This window comes from Oncorhynchus clarkii, chromosome 7 (genome assembly GCF_045791955.1).
Source record: "Oncorhynchus clarkii lewisi isolate Uvic-CL-2024 chromosome 7, UVic_Ocla_1.0, whole genome shotgun sequence".
Taxonomy (NCBI): domain Eukaryota; kingdom Metazoa; phylum Chordata; class Actinopteri; order Salmoniformes; family Salmonidae; genus Oncorhynchus; species Oncorhynchus clarkii.
In genome coordinates, this window is record NC_092153.1 from 43,622,976 (window position 1) to 43,650,432 (window position 27,457).

Below are 27,457 nucleotides of genomic sequence, written 5' to 3' on the forward strand. Positions count from 1 at the left end.
AGAGTTCTGTCATACTATCCAGGTCTATGCCCAAACAGTTCGAGCCTCTACTTTTAAAAATCCATCTCTCCAGAAATAAGTCCCTCACTGTTGCCGCTTGTTATAGACCCCCCTCGGCCCCCAGTTGTGCCCTGGACACCATATTTGAATTGATCACCCCCCATCTATCATCAGAGTTCTTACTGTTAGGTGACCTAAACTGGGATATGCTTAACACCTCCTCTGCCATTGTTGCAACCCCTATTACTAGTCTGTTCAACCTCTTTCGTATCGTCTGAGATTCTTAAAGATTGGAAAGCGGCCACGGCCACCCCCCTCTTCAAAGGGGGAGACACTCTAGACCCAAACTGTTACAGACCTATATCCATCCTGCCCTGCCTTTCTAAAGTCTTCGAAAGCCAAGTGAACAAACAGATCACCAATCATCTTGAATCGCACCGTGCCTTCTCCTCTATGCAATCCGGTTTCCTAGCTGGTCACGGGTGCACCTCAGCCACGCTCAAGGTCCTAAACAATATCATAACTGCCATTGATAAAAGACAGTACTGTGCAGCCGTCTTCATCGATCTGGCCAAAGCTTTCGACTCTGTCAATCACTGCATTCTTATCGGCAGACTCAACAGCCTTAGTGAACCAGGCGAGGCAGTCATTAGATAAACTAACTACTTCTAAGATTGAGTTCAGTGTGTCAAATCGGAGAGCCTTTTGTCCGGACCTCTGGCAGTCTCTATGGGGGTGCCAAAGGGTTAAATTCTCAGGCCGACTCTTTTCTCTGTATATAATCAATGTTGTTGCTCTTGCTGCTGGTGATTCTTTGATCCATCTCTACACAGATGATACCATTCTGTATACATCTGGCCCTTCTTTGGACACTGTGTTAACGAACCTCCAAACGTGCTTCAATGCATACAACACTCCTTCCGTGGCCTCCAACTGCTCTTAAATGCTAGAAAAACTAAATGCATGCTCTTCAAACGATCACTGCCCACACCCGCCCGTCCGACTAGCATCACTAATCTGGACGGTTCTGATTTAGAATATGTGGACAACTGTAAATACCTAGGTGTCTGGCAAGACTGTGAACTCTCCTTCTATACTTATATCAAGCATCTCCAATCCAAAATGTAATCTAGAATCAGCTTTCTATTTAGCAACAAAGCCTCACTCATGCTTCCAAACACACCCTCGTAAAACTGACTATCCTACCAATCCTTGACTTCGGTGATGTAATTTACAAACTAGCCTTCAACACTCTACTCAGCAAATTGGATACAGTCTATCACAGTGCCATCCGTTTTGTCACCAAAGCCCCATATACTACCCTCCACTGCGACCTGTATGCTCTCGTTGGCTGGTCCTCGCTACATATTTGTCGCCAAACCCACTGGCTCCAGGGCATCTATAAGTCTTTGCTAGGTAAAGCTCCGCCTTATCTCAGCTCACTGGTCACCATAGCAACACCCACTCGTAGCACGTGCTCCAGCAGGTATATTACACTGGTCATCCCCAAAGCCAACACCTCGTTTGGTGCCAATGACTGGAACGAATTGCAAAAATCACTGAAGTTGGAGACCTCTATCTCCCTCACTAACATTAAGCATCAGCTGTCAGAGCAGCTTACCAATCGCTGCAGCTCTGCACAGCCCATCTGTAAATAGCCAATCCAACCAACTACCTACCTCATCCCATATTTGTTTTTGTTTTTCTGCTCTTTTGCACACCAGTATTTCTACTTGCACATCCTCATCTGCACATCTATCACTCCAGTGTTAATTGCTAAATTGTAATTACTTTGCCGCTATGGCCTATTATTGCCTTGCCTTGCCTCCTTCATTTGCACAAACTGTATACAGATTTTTATTTTGTGTTATTGACTGTGTTTGTTTATCCCATGTGTAACTCTGTGTTGCTGTTGTCACACTGCTTTGCTTTATCTTGGCCAGGTCGCAGTTGTAAATGAGATCTTGTTTTCAACTGGCTTACCTGGCCGGGGTAGGCCCTCATTGTAAATAAGAATTTGTTCTTAACTGACTTGCCTAGTTAACCTTTATTTAAGTAAAAATAAATAAAAAGTTGGCTGGATGTCTTTTGGGTGGTGGACCATTCTTGATAAACACGTGAAACTGTTGAGCATAAAAACCCAGCAGCGTTAACAGTTCTTGACACTATCTTGTGCGCCTGGATCCTACTAACATACCCTGTTCAAAGGCACTTAAATGTTTTGTCTTGCCCATCCACCCTTTGAATGGCACACATACACAATCCATGTCTCAATTGTCTCAAGGCTTAAAAATCCAACCTGTCTCCTGCCCTTCTGCTACACTGATTCGAAGTGGATTTACCAAGTGACATCAATAAGGGATCATAGCTTTCACCTGGATTCACCTAGTCAGTCTGTATCATGGAACTTGCAGGTGTTTCATAATGCTTTTTACACTGTTTATGCATATCCTCATGAGAAACACATTTTCTATAAGCTGCATCATTTGTGGGGGAAGACATGTTTACTGTTGCCTTGTTCTTTCCATGCCTCTCTTCCTCTCGCTCTGCTTCTCTCTATCTCACACACACACACACACACACACACACACACACACACACACACTCAACCTTGTTTGTGTGAGAGCTGCTGTTGTTTGATAGCCCAGTCTCCCAGTAGATCTTCTGACATTGTTGTTGTTTGCCTGTGTTGGTTGGAGCGTGTGACTTGTATTTGCCCAGACTCCTTGGAGGGAGTTTGTTTTTGTTCTCAGTGTGGTAAGCAGGGTGGGGCTCCATTCCCCAACCACTCAGAGAGAGATGCTTATTTTCTCAGGTGCTATTTTTTTGTTTATCAGTTTGGTCAATAGACTTACTAAATGATGTGTTGGAGGGGATATTTAGCTGACTTGTTTGTTTTGGTCCTTGGATGGAGAGCGGATGAATCCCACGTTATGGACGTTACATTTGAACGCAAAATCACAACTTAATGTTTCACAGAATGGACAACCAAAATACAAATGAAGTTTTTGATGTGTGTCTATAGTACCTCTTAGAGGGAGTGTATACTCAAAAAAGCGGACTTCTATATATTGGCATGTTGGAGAAATAAATAAGAAGCGTTATGAATGTTACATGAAATGGACAAGCTTTTTGGGAAGACTGAACATAATAGCTAAAGTCTGTGAGTTTGTAAGTCTTGGGCAAAATATGTATAGCCATTTCGAAGGAGAGGCTTGGTTAAACACAAAAACTATGATTTTGAATAGATTGAATTTTCCATTCTTACTTTAAAGAGCAAAAACAAACATTATGGATGTGACCCCCTCCGTTATGGATGTTACAGAATCTGAAAATTAACATTCTAATCTTAACGAGTTCTTGATCAAAATCTATCATAACACATTTGTTGTCATTTGGAATGTCAGCAGAAAGCATAATACTTTAGGATGACACAATTTATAGGTAGCCTGAATAGTATACCCGGCCAGGCACCACACCGTAATAGGTACATGTATTTTATATATATATATTAGTGATGAACCGATATGACATTTTTGGCTGATATCCAATATTCTTGCCCAAAAAAAACTATACCGATTTTATTTAAAATTTGAGCATCCTTTTAAGCATTCTAGTACAGTTAAATAGTTAACACACACACAGGCACTGCATCTCAGTGCAAGAGGCGTCACTACAGTCCCTGGTTCGAATCCAGGCTGTATCACATCTGGCCATGATTTGGAGTCCCATAGGGTGGCCCACAATTGGCCCAGCGTTGTCAGGGTTTGGCCAGGGTAGGCTGTCATTGTAAATAAGAAGTTCCTAACTGACTTGCCAAGTTAAATAAAGGTTAAATTTTTTAAATTGTGAGCTACACTTAAAATTATACTTTAAGGAAAACTGTTCCATGTTTGCGGCCAGGGAGCACGTACCTGGGGTCAATTAAATTGATAACCCTCTTAACCTTCCTTTTCGACTGTGTGTTATTGCAGGACTCTGAAACAACTGAATTGAGCCACATTTATTTTCAACCTATGTGTATTGAACACTATTCTTGAGGAAAAACAATACTGTTTGGATGTTTTGGAGTCTGATAACTCTGACGAGGACGTTGGGAAAAAATATTTTGTGTATTGAAAGACTGCTACCCCGTTTAATTGATTCCCAATTCTTAGGTAAAGCTGTACAGTGCAATATGAATGTCAATACACACAATATTCTGACTGGGGAGGGGATTTTACACAGTCACAGTCCCACGATAAGAGCTACAACGCTAATATTTGTGTAAACTCTTCACAGTTGTGTTCTGTGGGTGTCCCCAAGTAGACTGATACCCCATTTCATTGCTTCACATTCCAACCTTGTTTAACATTATCTAGTCTACATATGGCATGATTCCATCAATTGTAACCTTCTGCATCACTTTCAAAGAGGTAGTTTTATTTTGAAGGCAAACCACAAATTCCACTATTGTGCCTAATCCTTGTTGTGGCTAGCTTCACAACACATAACCCGGTCAGGTCGAGCCTCACTAGCCAGATGAAGCTAGCTGGCTGCTTATAACATTAGATTTGGGCAACAGGGTTAAGTAGCTGGCTAGCTATTTATTCTCATGAACTGAAGTTCAATTTCAATAGGTGAACAACAGGTGGCAACCTAGCTAATACTCACAAGGATTCCTAAATCAATCCTAAGAATTGTGAAAATGACTGCAGTTTCTACTGGTCATTGTTTTCAGGCTGGTTGTATTTGTGCTATCTAGGTACCAAGCTAAAGCTAGCTAGCTAGCTTCCCCAGAAGTTGTGTTCGAACAAATAATGCTTTATTACCAACGCAGGATTGTAAACACATTGTTCTTGGCCGGTTGTTTGCTTGTTTGCAGACTTTTTTGTGCAGCTTTGACAGTGCTACTGATAGTAATATTGGCGCTTGGATTGCACGTGCAAATTCAGAACACACAACATTCTATAATAAAACTGTGTTAATTGACGTGTCAAATTTAAAAACGTATTTAACGCGTCAAATAGTGATGTTTGACGTGTATCTTGTTTGACACGCAAAGACCCAAACGGCATCCATAGTATGTTGTGAAGCTGATAGCAGTGACTATTACTGTGTAACTCTGGTAGGGCAACATCTGAACAATAACACACTTAGTAACGTTAGTGTGTACCGGTGCTCGACCAGTCAAGAACGCTGTCGTAGGTGAGTCAAGGTCAATAAATTCCATTATCTTGGCGTTAATGTATTTCGCCTTTGACTTTTTTCTTTTTTACTTACTCTTTCCAATGACTGCTCGACTTGTTGACTGTTCGATCCACACAGCAGAAACTGTGGGCTAGGTTAGGAATGCTGTGTTGCATGTGCAGCGCAAAATTTTACGTGGCGTCATTACATCATGTTATATAGGCATGCACACAGCTTTAACATTGTTTTTTTTTCACATCGGCCATAAAGTAGACATCGGGCCAATACTGATGTTGGCATTTTTAGCTATATCGTCAGATTCTGATATGTTCACCGATATATCGTGCATCCTTAATTTATTATATAATATACAGTACCAGTCAAAAGTTTGGACACCTACTCATTCAAGGAATGTTCTTTATTTTTTACTATTTTCGTCATTGTAGAATAATAGTGAAGACAACAAAACTGAACTAACTCATGTAGTAACCAAAAAAGTGTTAAACAAATCAAAATATATTTAACATTTTAGATTCTTAAATTCTTCCACCCTTTGCCTTGATGACTGCTTTGCACACTCTTGGCATTCTCTCAACCAGCTTCATCAGGAATGCTTTTCCAACAGTCTTGAAGGAGTTCCCACGTATGCTGAGCACTTGTTGGCTGCTTTTCCTTCACACTGCGGTCCAACTCATCCCAAACCATCTCAATTGGGTTGACGTCGGGTGATTGTGGAGGCCAGGTCATCTGATGCAACACTCCATCACTCTCCTTCTTGGTCAAATAGCTCTTACACAGCCTGAAGGTGAGTTTAGTCATTGTCCTGTTGAAAGATAGTCCCACTAAGTGGGATGGCATATCACTACAGAAAGCTGTGGTAGCCATGCTGGTTAAGTGTGCCTTGAATTCTAAATAAATCATAGACAGCGTCACCAGAAAAGCACCCCCTTACCATCACACCTCCTCCTCCATGCTTCACGATAGGAACCACACATGTGGAGATCATCCATTCACCTACTCTGCATCTCACAAAGACACAGAGTTTGGAACCAAAAACCTCAAATTTGGACTCATCAAACCAAAGGACAGATTTCCACCGCTCTAATGTCCATTGCTTGTGTTTCTTGGCCCAAGCAAGTCTCTTCTTGTAATTGGTCTCCTTTAGTAGTGGTTTCTTTTCAGCAATGAAGGCCTGATTCCTGCCGTCTCCTCTGAACAGTTGATGTTGAGATGTGTCTGTTACTTGAAGTCTGAAGCATTTATTTGGGCTGCAATTTCGGAGGCTGGTAACTCTAATGAACTTATCCTCTGCAGCAGAGGTAACTCTTGGTCTTCCTTTCCTGTGGTGGTCCTCATGAGAGCCAGTTTCATCATAGTGCTTGTTGGTTTTTGCGACTTCACCTGAAGAAACTTTCAAAGTTCTTGAAATGTTCCAGATTGACTGACCTTCATGTCGTAAAGTAACGTTGGACTGTCGTTTTAGCTTTGCTTATTTGAGCTGTTCTGGACTTGGTATTTTACCAAATAGGGCTATCTTCTGTATACCACCCATACATTGTCAGAACAGCACTGATTGGCTCAAACATATTGAGAAGGGAAGAAATTCCACAAATTAACTTTTAACAAGGCACACATGTTAATTGAAATGCATTCCAGGTGACTACCTCATGAAGCTGGTTTAGAGAATGCCAAGAGTGTCATCAAGCAAAGGGTAGCTACTTTGAAGAATCTCACATTTATTTGATTAACACTTTTTTTGGTTGCTACAGTACATGATTCCATATGTGTTATTTCATAGTTTTGATGTCTTCACTATTATTCTACAATGTTGAAAAGAGTAAAAATAAAGAAAAACCCTGGAATGAGTAGTTGTGTCCAAACTTTTGACTGGTACTGTATATACAGTATTTAGTTAGGTAGTTAATATTAGCTAGCGCTAGTCGGACACACCTGATACACACCTACTCATTCCGAGGTTTTGCTTTATTTTCACTATTTTCTACATTCTGAGACTTGTCCCGAAGCCACTCCTGAGTTGTCTTGGCTGTGTGCTTAGGGTTGTTATCCTGTTGGAAGATGAACCTTCGCCCCAGTCTGAAGTCCTGAGCACTCTGGAGCAGGTTTTCATTAAGGATCTCCCTGTACTTTGCTCCGTTCATCTTTCCTTTTGATCCTGACTAGTCTCCTAGTCCCTGCCGCCAAAAAACATCACCACAGCAAGATGCTGCCACCACCATGCTTCACTGTAAGGATGGTGCCAGCTTTCCTCCAGATGTGACTCTTGGCATTCAGGCCAGAGAGTTCAATCTTGGTTTCATCAGACCAGAGAATCTTGTTTCTCATGGTCTGAGAGTCCATCAGGTTCCCTTTGGCAAACTCCAAGTGGGCTGTCATGTGCCTTTTACTGAGGAGTGGCTTCTGTCTGGCAACTCTACCATAAAGGCCTAATTGGTGGAGTGCTGCAGAGATGGTTGTCCTTCTGGAAGGTTCTCCCATCTCCACAGAGGAACTCTGGAGCCATGTCAGAGTGGCCATCGGGTTCACCTCCCTGACCAAGGCCCTTCTCCCCCGATTGCTCAGTTTGTCCGGGCGGCCAGCTCTATAAAGACTCTTGGTGGTTCCAAACTTCTTCCATTTATGAATGGTGGAGACCACTGTGTTTTTGGGGACCTTCAATGCTGCAGACATGTTATGGTATCCTTCCCCAGATCTGTGCCTCGACACAATCCTGTCTTGGAGCTCTACGGACAATTACTTCGACCTCATGGCTTGTTTTTTTCCTCTGACATGCACTGTCAACTGTGGGATCTTATATAGACCGGAATGAGCCTTTCCAAATCATGTCCAATCAATTGAATTTACTACAGGTGTACTCGAATCAAGTTGTGAAAACATTGGACGATGACATGGTTCCCATTATTCCGGGATAAAACCAAACACTGCTTTACACAATAAGAACCTTATACCAACAGTCAGGCATGGTGTCTATAGTGTGATGGTTTGGTGATGCTTTGTTGCCTCGGGACCTGGATGACTAAACGGACGGAAACTGAACGAAGCAGGGATAAACCTACCTGAATTTGTCCAATAACTCTCATCTTTAACTTTTGGACTAATGATTACACCCTAGATCAGCTAGATGCAGGCAAGAGTGTGCAAGCTGGTATTGAATGTGTCACTGTCTGTCACCTTGATTACTCTAATTTGTCTCTCAACCTGTCCACCTATGGTATAAACTTCCATTCGTAGGCTAGGTTGTAACAACCTCATGTTGCATATAAGGATAATTAGAGTATCATGTGGTAGCCTAAACCTATCGCTGTTACATTGAGCTGGGTGAATGGAATATGAATGACGGTAATCCAATATGCTGTAATGGAAATAAAGCCATGCTCATGAAATCCTTTCTTTAAATAAAAAAATCCCATATGGGCACCGGCTGCTATTGCTTCACATACAGTAGGCATATAGGCTACTGTATGCATTTGCACACTCTTGATAAGGTATACTTTAGGTAGCACTTAACTACCCTAGTTACATGAGATTTTGGGAGTCTGTGGAGTTACATGTTATTATAAATGTACAGTGAAATGTACGTCACTACCAAAAGAACCAAAAACACAGCTTCCTTGTATTTGAAATCTGGAATGTTACACTGACCAGGGACATCGGAGCACTTAAGTGAATGCACATCCAGTATTATCCAGTAGCAGAGCATCCAACTCACTGGTAGGATTTCTAGTATTGCCATTGTGTTTAATAACAGGCTTACAGTAAAGTTGAAAGGGTATTTGTTGTGGATGGAGAAATAAGGTTGTGAGCTATTGGATATTATAAAACCAGTTGTTTGGATGCTGATTGGTTGATATGCGGGAGTTGTGGGACACAAGTCCTGCAAAATACCATGACGTTAATACTATCGTTGTGGAATTATGTACATACTTTTACGTGTTGACTTATCAATATCTCAATTTAACGGCGAGCCCCATAGTTAGAAATGAGGAAATCAATATTTTCACTTAATATTATAGAGTAGTCAGGTTTAGGCTTCTGGAGTGTGTTTCTATGTACTTTATACCCAATTGTAAGTGATGATTGAAGGGCTAATTCAAAGAGTTTTAATCACCATGTGAAACTCTTGCAGTGTCATCTTTTTTTGTAAATGCCTCATAAAATGAATAGACGAGTAGCCTCTTTTTAGAGCATAATGGATACATTAGAATATAAGATGGATGGTAGATTAGTATCCCTCACAATATTTCTCTATCTCGGTTCTCTTTTCTCTATAGTGGCCGATCTCACATAAATGATCTAGTGGAACACAATAAGGTGGCAGATAAACCTCACATGGACAGGTTAATTGAAAACGAGAAATGATGGAATTTGACTGTTTTGAATGCAGTCATTCTTCAAAGTGGAGTTGAGGGCTGACCACATCTCCAGGTGAGATTGACTGTCGGAACCTGTTTAGCTACTGCATGATTTTACACTGCAAATACATTGGTGTTGTTTTTATTTTTGTTTAGTCTCCACCTCTGACTGTACCTGGGCTTACCAATCACACTGGAGCTGACTCTCCTTTCCTATCATGTGAGATCATACTGTTGGATCTGAGGTGTTGTGTTGTTATTTGGGTAAACTTCAGGGGTAGAATAAAAAACATACACCCAGAAAAATGATTTTGTGTGGAAGTGCTGACTAACGGTGAATAAACTATCAACTATCAAAATAAATAGAGTCGCACACACCATATATAAACTCCCAGTAATTTATTGGGTATTTACCAACGTTTCGGCATCACTGTGCCTTCTTCAGGGTGGAGTGTGCGACTCTCTTTATTTTTGATAGTTTATAGTGAACTTCAAGGGTGCCTACCGACCATTGAACAACATGTCAACAAAAGACAGCCAGGTTGTCATTACCAGGCTTATATGACTCTTGTTGTAAGAGGATACATTACCTGAAGATATACTGGGCCAATAGCAGAGGTCCATAAGGATGACGGCCCCCCCCATGTACTTACCACAAATGCCTCGTTTGCTAAGTTCGCTGTATTGTACATTGCTCTCCTTGACTTTTTTGTGTGTCATCATTAGCTCAGTATACACGATCCCAATTCTAGCTCCAAGACGGCGGCACTTTGAAAAACCCCAAAAGTATATTATGCCGATTTTATTGGCGCGTTGAACCAGGTTGCGCGCCATTGTTTAAAAACTTGGTGGATAGAGGTAAAACAATAACGTCAAATCTATATTCTGACATCTTTATGCACCTTCGCCATTGCGACCGTCGATGGCTACCAGATTATCGCCAGCTGATCTCTTGTTAAACCATCAATATGCGCTAAATTCACCCGCACAGCTGATCTCAATTGCAACCATTATTGGTAACCTCATTTACCGCTCCCTAAAATATGATGTTGGTGTCACCTTAGGACTGCTTGTAACCAAAGTCTTTCAAGATATGTTCACCCTCTGGTTGGTATAATCATCGGAATAAATTAGTCCTACTTTGAGCAGACTAGGGGCGATTTATCCATTTGACAATCAGTTCATACAACTGAAATACAGTATTTCCTCGTTTTTAACCAGGCAAATACTACTGCGTGGGAATTTACCTGACACGTATGAATGGAAAACTAATGTTGGTGTAGCCTACTGGCTTGTTTATTCTCGTAGGTTTTTGGTTGCAAGCAAGTTTGCTTTAACACACAGTTGCTGCCTTGCTATATTGTTGTCTTTAGGTCTCTCTTTATGTAGTGTTGTCTCTCTTGTTGTGATGTATGTTTTGTCCTATATTTATATTGTATTTATTTTAATCGCAGGCCCCCGCCCCCGTAGGGCGCCTTTTGCCTTTGGTAGGCCGTCATTGTAATTAAGAATTTGATCTTAACTGACTTGCCTAGTTAAAGGTTCAATTTAATAAAATGTATGTAATCTCCCGTTACTAGTTTTTTTTAAAGAACTCCAGCGCTAATGCGTAGCACAGCGCAACATTCTAACTGTTGGTTGCAATGCACCCACTGTATCACAGGGTGTACATTCATCAAGTCAAGTACATGTTTGCAATCCTATTTACAGCCTGTGAGGCAAGGTATCTGTTAAGTAATCAGGTGTAATATTCCACAGGACAATTAGCAGTGTTAGTGGGTGAAAATGTGGACAAGTAAATCTTTGGATACAAATATGTTCTCTATATTGTATTGTAACCCCTTGGAAATGGATCTTATTGAAGCTGCCGTTGGTCCTCTGGGCCCAGTTCTTCCAAAGTTATCTATCCGTATTTCGGCTATCGGATAGGATTAAATGCATAGAAATAGAATACATAGAACCAGAGTCCCCATTCAAGTCAACGATTCGTCCGTTATATTCATTCTATTTCTATGCATTTAATCCTATCCGATAGGCAAATCCAGATGGATAACTGGGCCCTCGAGTTGACATTATTACCGTAGATCACCTGTTAGCCAGTTAATAATGGGCACACTTATTGTTCTCACTCTGAAAACCTTCATTATGTGAGACCTTTAGATGTGTTAGGCTTTCTTACAGTTTAGCTCATGTAAATGATTTGCATGAGGTTTGTCCCTCCTGATTTAGGTTGTTTCGAACTCAACTCTTCTACTTTGGAACCATGCCAATTGAATTTTCTGCTTCCTAACACGCTAGGAGAGTAGGGAATATATAACTTTGGGCCCGAGGCTTGATCTCCTTACGTGTGTCCCCTCCCCCCCCATCCATTCACATCACTCTGACAATTAGTGAGTTCGACCATCCCCAAATGACCCACTAATTAAAGAGTTGGCATTATAATTACAATGTGTTTATTGTCTGTTTATGTGTGGTGTGCTGTACATAATGTGCTGGGACATTTCTTTGCTGTAAATGGATCGAAGGTTGTTAATATACTTGCTGTAAATGTGATTTCATGTGGTTAACATCTACGATAACTCCTTCATCAGCCCTTTGACAGTTGCACTGTTTGTCGCATGTACAACGCAATTTGGCTGACAGCGGTAACTGGCAGCCGGAATAACCAAATTATTTAGTCATGGGTTTTTAACGGGCACAACGGCAAATGGATGTTAAGTAAATGATGCAATTTATTCCCTTCCTCCTCATTGCCAGGGTGGCTGCCACGGGACTTCTGCCAGCTTTAAATAAGTGGTACCCAGATGGTATTCACATGACGCACACTTGGTTACAAAATCGTCCCCGGGAATAACTCCGCTGCCACAACAACCAATAGGTCAATTGAGCAGGAGAGCCTGTTGCTTCCACAGTTCCGCATATGCAAATCTGCTAATATTGTGTCATTTTGGTAAATTCTGGGGGAAGGTTGTATCTCAGGGGTCCTAAATGAATTGGAAAGGATCCCAGTTAATGAGCGGAGCTGGAGAGAGGGGGAGAGAGAGAGCGGGGAGACATCCTCCGCCTCAGCTCCTTTCCTCCTTCCTAAAGCATGGCTTCCTGGCTCCTCTACCGCTCGCTCGCCTTGCCTCATGCTCCTCCGTCGTGGAGAGGGGAAGTGCCTGTGATGAGGATGGACCTGTAATGGCATAGTCCGCCGGGCTCTGTTGGATAGAGTGATTTTTCTACCATCTTATGAGAAAAGTCATTCTATTTCTGGAACATGAGTGTGGAAGACAATGCCTGGCCTTTTTTCTATCTCGCTCTCTCACTCTCTCAATCTCTTTCTCATTCACTCACTCTCTCTTTCTCATCCTCACTCTCACTCTCCCACTATCTCGGTCTCTCTCAACCTCCATCTCCTCTCTCTGTCTGCCACACTTTTACACCCGCTCTCATCAGCTGCAGCTGTGGTGCACTCTGTCTCGATTTCTCCTGGAGAAGTGGTGAACTGTGTCGTCTGCAGCCACTAACAGCCAACAGCTGCTTCAGCCCACTGCAGAGGGAGGACAATGTGGAACTGATTTTTAGAGAAGGAAAAATAAATAAACAATGAACAAAAAAACAATACCTCACCCAACACACAGCTTATGCAAATTGGGAAAATGTGTTTGCAAATCGATAAGCCATGCTTGTGCATGAAAAGTATGGAGTGACCACTTTACACGGAGATGTTCGTTACCACGAGCAGTTCTTTATCTGCAAGATATTGACCTACACATCTGTTTCTCATTTATATATACAGTACTAGTCAAAAGTTTGGACACACCTACTCATTCCAGGGTTTTTCTTTATCTTTACAATTTTCAACATTGTAGAATAATGGTGAAGACATCAAAACTATGAAATACCACATATGGAATCATGTAGTAACCAAAACAGTGTTAAATAAGTCAATATACATTTTAAATTCTTCAAAGTAGCCACCCTTTGCCTTGATGACAGATTTGCACATTCTTGGCATTCTCTCAACCAGCTTCATGAGGTAGTCACCTGGAATGCATTTCAATTAACAGGTATGCCTTGTTAAAAGTTCATTTGTGGATTTTCTTTCCGTCTTAATGCGTTTGAGCCAATCAGTTGTGTTGTGACATGAAAGGGGTGGTATACAGATGATAGCCCTATTTGGTAAAAGACCAAGTCCATAATATGGCAAATAAAAGCTCAAATAAGCAAAGAGAAACTAACGGTCCATTATTACTTTAATAATTGACTTTCAGTCAATCCGGGAACTCTCAAGAACTTTGAAAGTTTCTTCAAGTGCAGTCGCAAAAACCATCAAGCGCTATGATGAAACTGGCCAGAGTTACCTCTGCTGCAGAGGATAAGTTCATTAGAGTTACCAGCCTCAGAAATCATTAATTAACTGCACCTCAGATTGCACCTCAGAGTTTAAGTAACAGACACATCTCAACATCAACTGTTCAGAGGAGAATATGTGAATCAGGCCTTCAAAAAAACGCAACTAAAGGACACCAATAAGAAGAAGAGACTTGCTTGGGCCAAAAAACACGATCAATGGGCATTAGAGCGGTGGAAATCTGTCCTTTGGTCTGATGAGTCCAAATTTCTTTGTCTTTGTGAGACGCAGAGTGGGTGAACAGATTATCTCTGCATGTCTGGTTCCCACCGTGAAGCATGGAGGAGGAAGTGTGATGGTGTGGGGTTGTTTTGCTGGTGATTTATTTAGAATTCAAGGCACACTTAACCAGCATGGCTACCACAGCATTATGCAGCAATACACCATCCCATCTGGTTTGTGCTTAGTGGGACTATCATTTGTTTTTCAACAGGACAATGACGCGAAACACACCTCTAGGCTGTGTAAGGGCTATTTGACCAAGAAGGAGAGTGATGGAGTGTTGCATCAGATGACCTGGCCTCCACAATCAACTCAATTTAGATGGTTTGGGATGAGTTGGACCGCAGAGTGAAGGAAAAGCAGCCAACAAGTGCTCAGCATAAGTGGGCGCTCCTTCAAGACTGTTGGAAAAACATTCCAGGTGACGCTGGTTGAGAGAATGCCAAGAGTGTGCAAAGCTGTCATCTATTTAAAGGGTGGCTACTTATTTTGATTTGTTTAACACTTTTGGTTACTACATGATTCTTAGTGTTATTTCATAGTTTTAATGTCTTCACTATTATTCTACAACATATTAAAAATAAAGAAAACCCCTTGAATGAGTAGGTGTGTCCAAACTCTTGTCTCGTTATCGTTGAATGACAACAAACACTTACTGTTGACCAATGACAGACGAAGGAGTGCAGACTTTGGTTCTCGAACTTCATCTTTCCTCGAATCTTTTGTGTGTGCACCAGCAGCCGAAAAGGACCAAAACAAAAACGTCACAAAATGTTGTCATAATATATGCACAAACTGTTCCGAACTGTTTCCGATGGGAATCATGTAGAAGGTTTTACTGTGTACGTGGAAAAAACATCAGCTTTTACCGGGATAAGTTTTACTCATTGTGCTGAGAGGTGGGTCAAACTGTCAGTAGGTCAAATGTCAGATTGGAAAAAACAAGACAATGCAACAATGGCAGATCTAATTAGAAAACACATGAACATCACTGCCAAGTCTGCATCTACCTTAACAAAATATCCCTCATTCATCTCAAGTATATTTACAGTATAAGCACATATAGGCCTATTTCTAGATATTTGGATTGCATTGGTTTCAAAGTTAATTGGTTTGGAGCCTTGAGACCATTTATACTTAATTGTTAAAGTCCAAAACACTATATTATCAGTTCTATATTATATCATATAATTCTATAATATACTATATTATCAGTATCTTAAAATGTTCTATATTCTGTAACAAAAAGCAAGAAAACGGATTCATTGATTCCTAATGAAATTAACACAGTCTCGCCATTGTTTTATTATTTTCTGTCACCTTGTAATTGTCTGGATGTCATAAGCTGCTATTAGCATTGGTAGAAAATGTTAATGCTCAGAGGCTCATCTGCTCCAAAGAATGCCTCTATCACTCTCACATTGCTTTAAAGGGGAAAAGGAAGATGAATTTAGCCCATAAAGGCTGTATCACAAGGGCTTTTTATCCTAAATGGCTCTGGGGATTGTTATCTGTGGGAAGTGTGTCCTGCCTCCGTCGTGTTCAATCAAGTGTCCACTTAGCTGTGACTGGGAGTAATTGTTCCCAAGTGAGCCACACACTGACCTGTTAATGTCTGCGTTGACCCTCTAACCTTGTCAGCACGTCTTAGGGAGGAGTTTAAATCATGTGGATCTCCTCCTTGCCTTTGCGCTGCCAGGTCAAGTGGGCGTCGCTGCTGAAAGACCACTCTCTTATAATTGTCACCAGCAGCATGGGTCAGCCATGGGTGCTCCTGGAGCCCGGCTCTTATTAGATGAGATACTAGGAGTGTTGTGACTTAATGGGTCAAGCCATTGATCCGATCCAGCCACCATGTTCTCTCTCTTTAGTCAGATGGAGTCCTGCTAGTTACCTGATGACAGGCAGTCGCAGCTCAGGTGGACTGTGTTGGACACAGACAGCATTCTGAGGCTACCAACCACCATTTGGTCCATATATAATGTTTTGGTATTGACGTTTGTCAATGGGGCCCTTATTATGTATGGTTTGATCTCCCTTTGACTGTGGTCACTCTGTGTATTGGACATGGAGGGGGGGGGGGGGGGGGGGGGGGAGTAGGACGATATGGCCAAAATATCATATCATATATGGTATTTTTCAAATTTTGACGGTATTTTATGTTTTTGATTAATTCATGTTTTACATTTGCTTCACGAGTAGTGCGTGACTCTAGGGTGGCAACTAGAGGTTGACCGATTAATCGGAATGGACGATTAATTAGGGCCGAGTTCAAGTTTTCATAACAATCGGAAATCGGTATTTTTGGGCACCGATTTTTACTTATTTATTTATTTATTTCGCCTCTATTTAATCTTTATTTAACTTATTTAATCTTTATTTAACTAGGCAAGTCAGTTAAGAACACATTCTTATTTTCAATGACGGCCTAGGAACAGTGGGTTAACTGCCCTGTTCAGGGGCAGAACGACAGATTTTCACCTTGTCAGCTCGGGGGATCCAATCTTGCTACCTTACAGTTAACTAGTCCAACGCAATAACGACCTGCCTCTTTCTCGTTGCACTCCACAAGGAGGCTGGCTGCCTGTTATGCGAATGCAGTAAGCCAAGGTAAGTTGCTAGCTAGCATTAAACTTATCTTATAAAAAACAATCAATCATAATCATTAGTTAACTACACATGGTTGATGATATTACTAGATATTATCTAGCGTGTCCTGCATGGCATATAATATGATACAAGTATCTGATACAAGTATCTGACTGAGCGGTGGTAGGCAGAAGCAGGCGTGTAAACATTCATTCAAACAGCACTTTTGTGCGTTTTGCCAGCAGCTCTTCGTTGTGCGTCAAGCATTGCGCTGTTTATGACTTCAAGCCTATCAACTCCTGAGATGAGGCTCGAGTAACCGAAGTGAAATGGCTAGCTAGTTAGCGTGCGCTAATTGTCATTGTGTTGCTGGTTCGAGCCCAGGGAGGAGCGAGGAGGGACGGAAGCCTAGTGGTTAGAGCATTGGGCTGTTAACCGAAAGGTTGATAGATCGAATCCCCAAGCTGTCAAGGTAAAAATCTGTCATTCTGCACCTGAACAAGGCAGTTAACCCACTGTTCCTAGGCCATCATTGTAAATACGAATTTGTTCTTAACTGACTTGCCTAGTTAAATAAAATTAATTAAAACTTCAACCTAAAATAACTTCCTGCATTTCCTGCATCACTTCCACACTGCCACGATATGGGCAAAAAAATTAGGCCTTTTTTTTAACCAAATGTTGTAATTGCAATTTAGATCAAAACACCTGGGTGAACTTTTGGAATCATGGAAATATGTTTATATTAATTCTAATGTTAGAATGTAAATAATAGTAGGCACTTTGAGTACAGTGTTGACAACGAGTACAATGACAACGAATGAAAATGCCATGGATGAGTTATTGTGACAGGCTAGGAACCAAAGTGATGTTCAGTGTTTCCTAGGGGACCCTATAATCTTTGGCTACATCAAATCTTTATTCATGTAGCCAACATATTCATGTTTAGCCTATTCTTCTTTGATTTATAAGATACTGTTGCACAAACAACATGCTGATTTAGGTCTCCACCAGCACTGGTATCAGCTGTACATAGTCTATCGGTAAATAGCCCACCCATTTTTACCTACCTCATCACCATACTGTTTTATTTATTTACTTTTCTGCTCTTTTGCACACCAATATCTCTACCTGTACATGACCATCTGATCATTTATCACTCCAGTGTTATTAATCTGCAAAATTGTAATTATTCGCCTACCTCCTCATGCCTTTTGCACACAATGTATATAGACTCCCCCCCCTTTTTTTTCTACTGTGTTATTGACTTGTTAATTGTTTACTTACTCCATGTGTAACTTTGTGTTGTCTGTTCACACTGCTATGCTTTATCTTGGCCAGGTCGCAGTTGCAAATGAGAACTTGTTCTCAACTAGCCTACCTGGTTAAATAAAGGTGAAATAAATACAAAAATATATATTAGCCAGCTACGTTTGCTCTGACGCAGTGCGAGTCAGCTAGCCAACAATAAACCGCCTAGCTAGCCCGCTAACTAGCGATTTAGGCTAACTTGCTAAGAAAATACAAACTAGCTGTTTGCAGATGTAAGAAACACAAAATAATATTGTAATTATAGAACGCGTGTGTATTTATATTAAGATCAACGTGGAAACAACATCGTTGCGTGTGCTGCATTGACCATTTAGACTGAACGAAAGTGTCTCGTGGTCAAACAACAACAAATGCGCTCCTTGAGTGACTAGGCTATGTCTGTGTGGAAAGCGGCGCAGAGAGGGATGACTCGAGTAGCGGAGTAAACTGTACAAATTACACACAGCATATCACATTTAACAAACCAAACATTCAAATACCGTTTTAGAAGATAAAGTAAAAACCCATACCGGTCCATGCATCAATACCGGTATATAGTAAAATACGGCATACCGCCCAGCCCTAGGGAAAAGTAGGTTATCCTTGCTCCCATCCAGTTTACCCAATGTTTCATGGACCTGGGGAGAACAAACACCTCCACAAATTTGTTGTCAGATCGCTTGGAAACTTGACACACAAATAAGTATCTATTAACACACTACTTTAAAGTGGCTGGTTACTAGTTCCCTTTGAAACTGACAAAGATTGTAATTTGGGTGAAAAGGGGAGATTAAAAACACATGCTTCTGAAGCTGAAAGTTGTGTGTTGAGCAGCTGCTGTGTGGAAATCCACAAGTGAAACATAGCTTAGCTGTTGTACTGTATATGTCTTATGGATGTTTTGGCAGTGAATATGACTTTCAAGATACTGTACTGTATCATACAGTGTTTGGCTGTTTGTTCAGTTTTTTGAATGGAAAGCCAGTGGCACATCTATAAACTAAACAGCAAATAAGTGCTTCCTGCTAATTTGCGAAGTGAAGTATAATTACATACCTTCAAAAGTACTTTTACTCTCACACTTTCTTTACATCCCTTACATGAGACCATGAATTGAATCACTTTTAGGATGATCTCATCAGTTAGATTTTCTTGGAGCCATTGTCAATTCTGCATGGGGGTATGGTTTTTTTATTGAGTCTTTTCTCAATAGCCTGTTGTGAGTGCCTTCTGTGCGGGGTCTCAAAGTTTACAGGGCCTTTTTGAGCCAATGCTCTTTTCAGCAGAGCCCCAATGGTGCAGCCATAAATTCAGAGAGGTGAAGCCGTCTATTGGGATCAACATATTTTTTTGGAGTAATGACAGGCATGCAGACGGGTAATCAGAGGGGTCTTATCTGGGGTTCAGAGGCTGATGACGGGCAGAGGAATGTGGCCCGGCTGTGGAAACAATGCCGCGTTAATGGGGTTAGCTGAATTCCACACTCATGAATTATGAGGAGTTGGGATGGCGGGCCTGTGGCTTGTTGTGTCTGGTTTGGGGCCTCTACACACTACTGCTGCACAGAGAAAGAGTCAGAGTTTTATATATTTAGTCTTTTGACACTGGCTGTCATAGGCAAGGTCAATTAATGGAGCTGGATCTCCATGGTCTGTTCTTCTGGTGGGAGAACAAAAGTGCATTATACACTCATGCCATAAACAGATGGGCCTAAAGACATAGATGGTCATGCACACACACACTCGGGCTGGGCGATATGGCTAAAATATGATATCACTGTATAAAAGAATGACAGTATTTGACGGTATTTTATGTTTTTGAATAATAAATGTTCTAAATTTGCTTTGAGTAGTGAGTGATCCTAGGGTGGCAACACATACATTCTAAGTGATTTCAATGGGTCTTTCTCCATTCTGATTGCTTTATACTGTTCAATTCAACTGAACCCCCGCCCCCCACAAAAAAATCTGTATTTTCATACATAGGGCTTCCACACGTGGGGCTGCATGATATGGCCAAACAATCTAGGGCTTATTTTCAACCAAATGTTGCGATTTGATTTGCCATTTAGAGCTAAACACTTGGGTGAACTGTTGGTTCCATGGAAATATAATGATTATTCTAATTCTATAGTTAGAATATAATAGTGGGCACTTTGAATACAGTGTTGTTTGATATGACAACGAATAAAAATGCCAGGAAGGAGTTATTGTGACAGGGTAGGAGCCAAAGTGTTGATAAGTGTTTCCTAGGGGACCATGTAGTATTTGGCTACATTGAATGTTTTGTCTTAGCTACTTTATGTACTTAACATATTCATGCTTTGAGTAATTCCTCTTTGATTTAGAGGATACTGTTACACAAACAACATTCTAATTTAGGTCTCCCACATCACTGGTATTATCAGGCTGTATAGCTAGTTACGTTTGCTCTGACTCAGTACATTTATTAGCTAGCCAGCTAACTAGCAATTAGCATTAGCGGCTAACATGATTTAGGCCCAACTGCCTAAGAAAAGACAAACGATCAGTTTTCAGATGTAAGAAACATAAACTAATAGTGTATATATAGAACGCTAGGGGATTTATATTAAGAAGCAAAGTGAAAACAGCATTGTTGTCATCAACATTGTTGCATGTGCTGCGTTGACCATGCAGACTGAATGCAAGTGTCTTGTGGTCGAGGAACAACAAATGTGCTTCTTGACAGGGGGCGGGGCTTGGTCTGTGGACACCGGAATGCAAAGAGAGAGAGCTGAGAGAGATGACTCAAGATGCGGAGTAAACTATAGAAATGGACATAACACACGGCGTGTCACATTTAACAAACCAAACATTAAAATACCGTTATAGAAGGTAAAGTAAAAACCCAAACCAGTCTGTGTATCAATACCGGTATATCGTAAAATATGGTATACCGCTCACAATGTAATTTTGTAACTGACCGAATGGTGTTCAGAAAATGGCCTTTCAAAATTCAGATTATTTTGAGACTGAGCTCACAGATGATGGTGTGAGTTTATAGTTCAGTGTGTCACTGAGAACATGCAGAGTTAGATGAGAATCAGAGTTCTGTAGTTGTATACTTTGTAATTTTGTTAAACTCTGACATTTTCATCAGCAGCATCATCACCACATTATGCAATCACCACTGATCTGTCTTTGTAAAGATTTAAACAGTGACATGACTCGATATGTATTTAGGTCATGAGATGACAACAGGAATCAGTGTGTCATAACTCATGTAAAATATGTGTGGTTGGAACTGATCACGTTTAATTTTCCCTCTTCACATTCACGGTTGATGTGGGTTAAGTGAACTGTAGGGACTCTCCCCACCTTTTCACATCCTGTTTGTAATAGACATATATCTATCTCCCCTGTCCTTCTCTTCTGTCTGTCCCTCGCATACTTAAATACAGTGTCATCTGTGAACTGCTGATGATTCCGCCTCCAAAGAACCTAAGCTGAATTCTCATTGGAAGAATGGAGCGCCAGTCTTTCCTTCACGAGTGAACACGGTAAGAGCACATTCTTACTCTATCTACATCTACTCTAAAATTACTTTTAATGTCGTGTGTGTGCTCTGCCAATCTGTGAACTAGTCTGCAGCACAGTAGGATTTAATTTATTATGCTAATTTGCATCTAATTATAATTCGGTTAATCTTGATACCAACAGATACTCAAAAACTATTTTCAAGAATTGTTAATTGTTCAGGCCAAATAATGTTCCATTTTTATTTAACCAAATTGCATTATGACTTTAAATAATGAAACAACTTAAAAGAATGTGTACATTTATCAAGTGGTTTATCATATTGAAACTTTGTTGAACATATTTATAACTATGTTGATGCATTGCAGAAAGTATTACTACACAAGTATGGATCTTGAATGTTTTGTTTTGTCAATTAGAAACAGTTTTAGGGTTAGGTTTCTAACGTTTCATTTTTTAACACAGAACATGTTTTGCACAAACGTCTACAGAATATCATCATACCGATGACATAGTCATTAAAAATGAAACACTATCATGACCACCTTGTGTCATATTGGCAAAATCATTGAAAAATATCAATCAAAACAAAAATTGCACACTTTACTCGCTGAATGATACACCGGTCGTAGTAGCATCGGCAGCTTTGTGTGTGTGACTATCCTTTGTTTTTAACATCTTTGGCATGCTCTAGTCTCCCTGTCCCTCTCCTCTGTCTGCCATGGGTTCTCTGATTGGCTGAACACTTTCTGCACTCTAGTCTGGCTGACTGCCAGGCCCTGCCTTGCCACTGATCAGAAGTGAACGTGACATTTGTGCGGAGGTAATGGAATCTGTGTGCAATTAAATCTCCCGACTGTGAAGAAGAATCTATCTCCCCCTCCCTTCTCCTACCCCATCAGCAGGGGGGTGGCCGTGATGATGAAACCGTCCCAGCAGGCCCCTCTCCCCGGCCTGCCCCGCCAGTACCCCTTTCCTCTCTCCCAATCTCTGTCAGGTTGCGTTTTTTAACTTCTCCCTGTCTCTGCCTTGGTTTCTGCCCAGCAATTAATTACAGCAAACGTCAATTAAAAATCTTCCCAAATATTGTTGGAGAATTAAATTTCAATTACAGAAATTACATTAAAGGAAAACAACATTAACATTGATTTAATGAATTCTGCTGAAGGTGACAGTTGTTATTTTGTGACAAAGCATTGTGGGCCATTCAACATGTTTTGATGTAAATGTGAAATGGAGGGAGTGGAAGAATGAGGGGGATGGGCTGGTTTGGGGAGGAGTGGATAGAGAGAGAGCGGACACATGTATGGATGAGAGGAGAAGAGGGGTAAATCTCTCTATCTCTATGCCCCACTCTGCTGCTGTGCCACTCTACTTAACGCCTCATTTGTGGTCTCTGTGGTCAATGGTTTGAGTCTTTCTCTGTGCTGATGGTGCACTTGTTCATGGCTAATACCACAGACCTCCTCTATGTCTGAAACCTAATGGGTGTGTATCCTCATCAAGATCGCCCATAAACATAAAAGGGTTCCTCCCAGGCATACTGGCCTGGGCGGAGGCACATTTCCCTTGAACTTCTTGAAAAGGAGTCCCTATCAGAGTTCCTTGTCCTCAGTGGGTGGACTGGGAGAGGGGCAGGATTTCCAGGTCAAGGGTCATCTGCAGGCTAGAGCCAGGAGGGCAGGGCTTAATCTGCTTGCCCAGAGGGAGGGCTCTGACATGCAGTGCCTTCTTAAAGTATTCATCCCCCTTGATTTACTCCACATTTTGTTGTGTTGCAGCTTGAATTCAAAATGGATTAAGTCGATTCTTCCCCCCCCCCCCACCCATCTACACACAATACCCCATAATGACAAAGTGAGAACATGTTTCACACCTTCCTATATAAGGTCACACTGTTGACATTGTAGGTCAGATCAGAAACTATACCATGAAATCCAATTAACTATCCGTAGATCTCAGAGAATTATGATGAGGCATATATTTGGGGATGGGTATAAAAACATTTCTAGAATGTTGAAAGTCTCCAAGAGCACAGTTGTCTCCGTCATTGGTAAATTGAAAAAATATGGAGCTAACCAGACTCTGCCTCTAGAGCTGGCCGTCCGACCAAACTGAGCAACCGGGCAAGAAGTATCTTGGTCAGGGAGGTGACTAAGAACCCAATGAACACACTGACAGAACTACCGAGTTCCTTGGCTGAGATGGGAGAATCTGCCAGAAGGACAAAAATAGATATCTTTGGCCTGAATGCAAAACCAGGTACCGCTCACCATCACTACCTGAATCGTGGTGGTGGCAGCATCATGCTATGGGGAGAATTTTCAGCGGCAGGGGCTGGGAGACTGGTAAGGATAGAGGGAACAATGAATGGAGCCAAATACAGGCAAATCCTTAATGAGAACCTGCAAACGACCTTAGACTGAAGCAAAAGATTTACGTTCCAACGGGACAATGACACCAACCATACAGCCAAAGCAACGCTGGAAGGGTTTCAGAACAAGAATGTGAAAGTCCTTGAGTGGCCCAGCTAAAGTCTCATCTAAAACAGAGTTTGGAATATTTGTGCCTCACCATGGGTAAATTAAGGTTGGATTTTGATTTGACAGTGTCCATTTGCCTACTAACATTGTGTGAACAGCTGCAGTGATTTCTCTATCAAATAGCATAGACAGTGAGACAGACGTTGCACATTTTTTTACTTCAGAAGTACTGCACCAAACACCTTAGTCAGATGTAAAACTGCGCAACTAAAACATCCACGACAAAAACTTAAACTCAAGAAATCTGTAATAAATGTTGTCTTAGATTCATTCTGGGGATTTAGAGAAAGTGAAATAGGCATTCCTTCTAATGGGGCCAAATATCATTAACCAAATGCGGAATTGGTTAGGAAACACACCTCCAAGACTAGTTTTTCATAACACATAATGACACGTCATACCATGTCATCAGTGTTGTGTTCAAGACCACCTAAAGTGAGACTCGATTTGCTCGAAGACCGGAGCAAATCGAGACAGAGTCAAGAGGGGGTAAGGGGTCAGAGACCGAGTCAAGACCGAAACCAGAAAAATGTGAGTCCAATTCAAGACCATTATAGTAATTTTGTCAAATCACCACCATTATAAGACTTCAAAATGTCCAGTATTTCTGTGTTCATATTTCAGGACAACACATGGATTATTTAGACAGTCCGAATAGTGAAAAAAATGCATGCAGAGGTAAAATAGAGCTACGTTACACATTTTTACTAATCCAAAAACAGTGAGGAATAATGGGCCTTCTACGCCTCCGTGATTGGCTGAGTATTCTGTCACTCATGGGGACACTACGTCATCGTGAAGTTTATGTCCTTAGTAAGGGTAGACATCCAACATTTTTGCCCTTTGGGTCCTGCCATAGAGTTTTATATTACAAGTGCCCTTCCAAGAAGGCTCAAGGTCATTGGCTACAGATGTAATGACGTCAAATCACGTTATATGTACAGTAGCTTTGATTGGACTGATCATGTCAACATCATACTTTCAAAGTCTTAGCTAGCAGTCATCATCATGAATCAAGTTGACAATCTACTGGCTAATCATTGTCTTATAAAGATAAATAATGATGATAAATTATAGATAAACATATCGGTGCTCATCGGCCATTGGACATAAAGATTGGAAAGTTGGAAATCGCAAATTCAACAATGAGTTGTTTGGAAGGAATCAGCGGCTAACTGCAAGCAGTGCAAAGCAACCAGTAGCCTGCTATTCAATGAAGTGGCTGTGTGTGTTTTTTCAGAGGCGCCACCTTCATGTTTAAGTGAGCACATCACTAGCCAAGCGGAGTCCAAAAATGTATTGTATGCGGCTGCATAAATGATGTAATTTGTAAGGGAGATATGTATACTGTAGCTAAGAAAGTAAAACTAAGTGGATGTTGTGTAGTAAGCTGTTAGTAGCCCGTGTGCCTCACTCTAATAATTTGGTCTATTTTCGCCTATTAATTTCTTACTGGTCATCCCCAAAGCCAACACCTCTTTTGGCCGCCTTTCATTCCAGTTCTCTGCTGTTGAATTGCAAAAATGGCTGAATTTGGAGACTTATATCTCCCTCACTAACTTTAAGCATCAGCTATCTGAGAAGCTTACCGATCGCTGCAGCTGTACATAGCCCATCTGTAAATAGCCCATCCAACTACCTACCTCATCCCCATATTGTTTTTATTTACTTTTTTGAACACCAGTATTTCTACTTGCACATCATCATCTGCACATCTATCACTCCAGTGTTAATTTGCTAAATTGTAATTACTTCGCTACTATGGCCTATTTATTGCCTTACCTCCTTACTCTATTTGCACACACTGTATATAGATTTTTGTATTGTGTACTGTACTTTTGTTTATCCCATGTGTAACTCTGTGTTTGTTTTTTGTCGCACTGCTGTGCTTTATCTGGTTAAATAAAGGTGAAATTAAAAAAAATAATAAAAAAACATGTAGCCTATAACCTGTTTTTGAGCAATGTCGTCATTTAATATTCTAAGAGGTTTTGTTGTCTGCTTATATGCCCCCTTTATTAATCCTACGGTTCTGACTTGGCGTACAGGGAAAATACTGTTAGAGCAGCCCATGTTCTGCATTCTGTCGCTGTACATTTCAAAGGTGCTGAGCACATAGATATATTGACTGTCTGTCGTTGCTCGCTCATTAATGTCTTAATCAAACTTACGGAATGCGTTTTATCCGATCATCGTTCCCTCATGCCATAGTTTGTACATTTCAATTGTTAGTAGAAACCACAATTGTTTAAGCAAGTCAGCCATATCAACTATGTTTTAAAAAAAGGCAGTAAACGAGGCTGAATTAATTGTTTCGTGGCCAGACAAGTCTCCGCTGATAGCCAGTTATAGCGGGGGTAAGGATTCACTCAATTGTGCTGGAAAGAAAGCTCTGCTGTTGGGACAGTGTTCTGTAAGCCCTAACAGTTTGTGGGCACGGCTTGTTGCCATTATACTGCAATTAATGTATTGTTTAGTGTCCTTGCTGGCATGTATAAAAACTTTTTTTTTGAGTTTGCCCCATCAAGAGTTACATGCCAAAATCAACACTGCACGGAAGTCCTCTTACTTTTGGGAACTTTATAGTCCTATTGATCAAACAACCATGAAAAGGTAGGCTCTCTCTCCCCTCAACTATGCACATCAACTAATGCTTGCCACACTCAGACGCGAGTGCTCTAAAATCAGAGCAGATAGCTAGAGTGAATTTCCAAATGCAGGAGGTATGCAAACTTTTTAACAGTCGTTCAAGTTCTTGGTAGCTAACCAAATGACACCTGCATCTCGAGCTGTGTATTGCCAAAAAACGATATGAGGGGAAAAAGTCAGTCATTCATTGGCATGACATGACATTCTCCTAGCAGTTAGCTAGATATCTAGCTAATGTTAGGCTCCGTGTTTTTTGTTTGGTACATAAATAGATACACTAGCCTATTAGCCACGTTATGACTAACTTGTGATCATTGCCCTTGCTAGTTTGATTGTATTGTCATTCCCAGTCTTTGTTACATTTGTCTGTTTTTGTCCAGAATATTGAGCCATTGAAACTGAAACAGTACATCCCAAATGAAGGCAGCAAACAATGTGTGATTTTCAACTCGATAGCAATATTTTTGGGACTAGCATTGAACTGCATCCATTTATTCTTCAAACAATACCTTAGTGTACGTCATGGAACATTGAGTCAAATATAACCTTTTTTTAAAACCTCTTATGAAGTTGGTTTTGTGGCATAAACTGGGAATTTTATATTTTTGTTTGAAGTTATGATTGTCTGTTTCATATTTTCCCTTAACTTTAGGTCACCGATTCATTTGTGTGCTAAATGTGAAATGTTTTTTGCAATGGGAAGTAATA

The 27,457-nt window shown here is 40.9% G+C and overlaps 1 protein-coding gene across 4 annotated transcripts in view; it reads left to right on the plus strand.

Moving 5' to 3' along the window:
- The window catches only part of LOC139413348 (forkhead box protein P1-B), a 208,293-nt gene that overhangs the window by 16,682 nt on the left and 164,154 nt on the right, over window positions 1-27,457 (plus strand). For all 4 annotated transcript variants that reach the window (XM_071160598.1, XM_071160596.1, XM_071160600.1 and 1 more), the window contains exon 2: window positions 21,482-21,580. The gene's annotated coding sequence lies outside the window, so the exon portion shown is untranslated. The remainder of the gene's footprint in view (window positions 1-21,481; window positions 21,581-27,457) is intronic.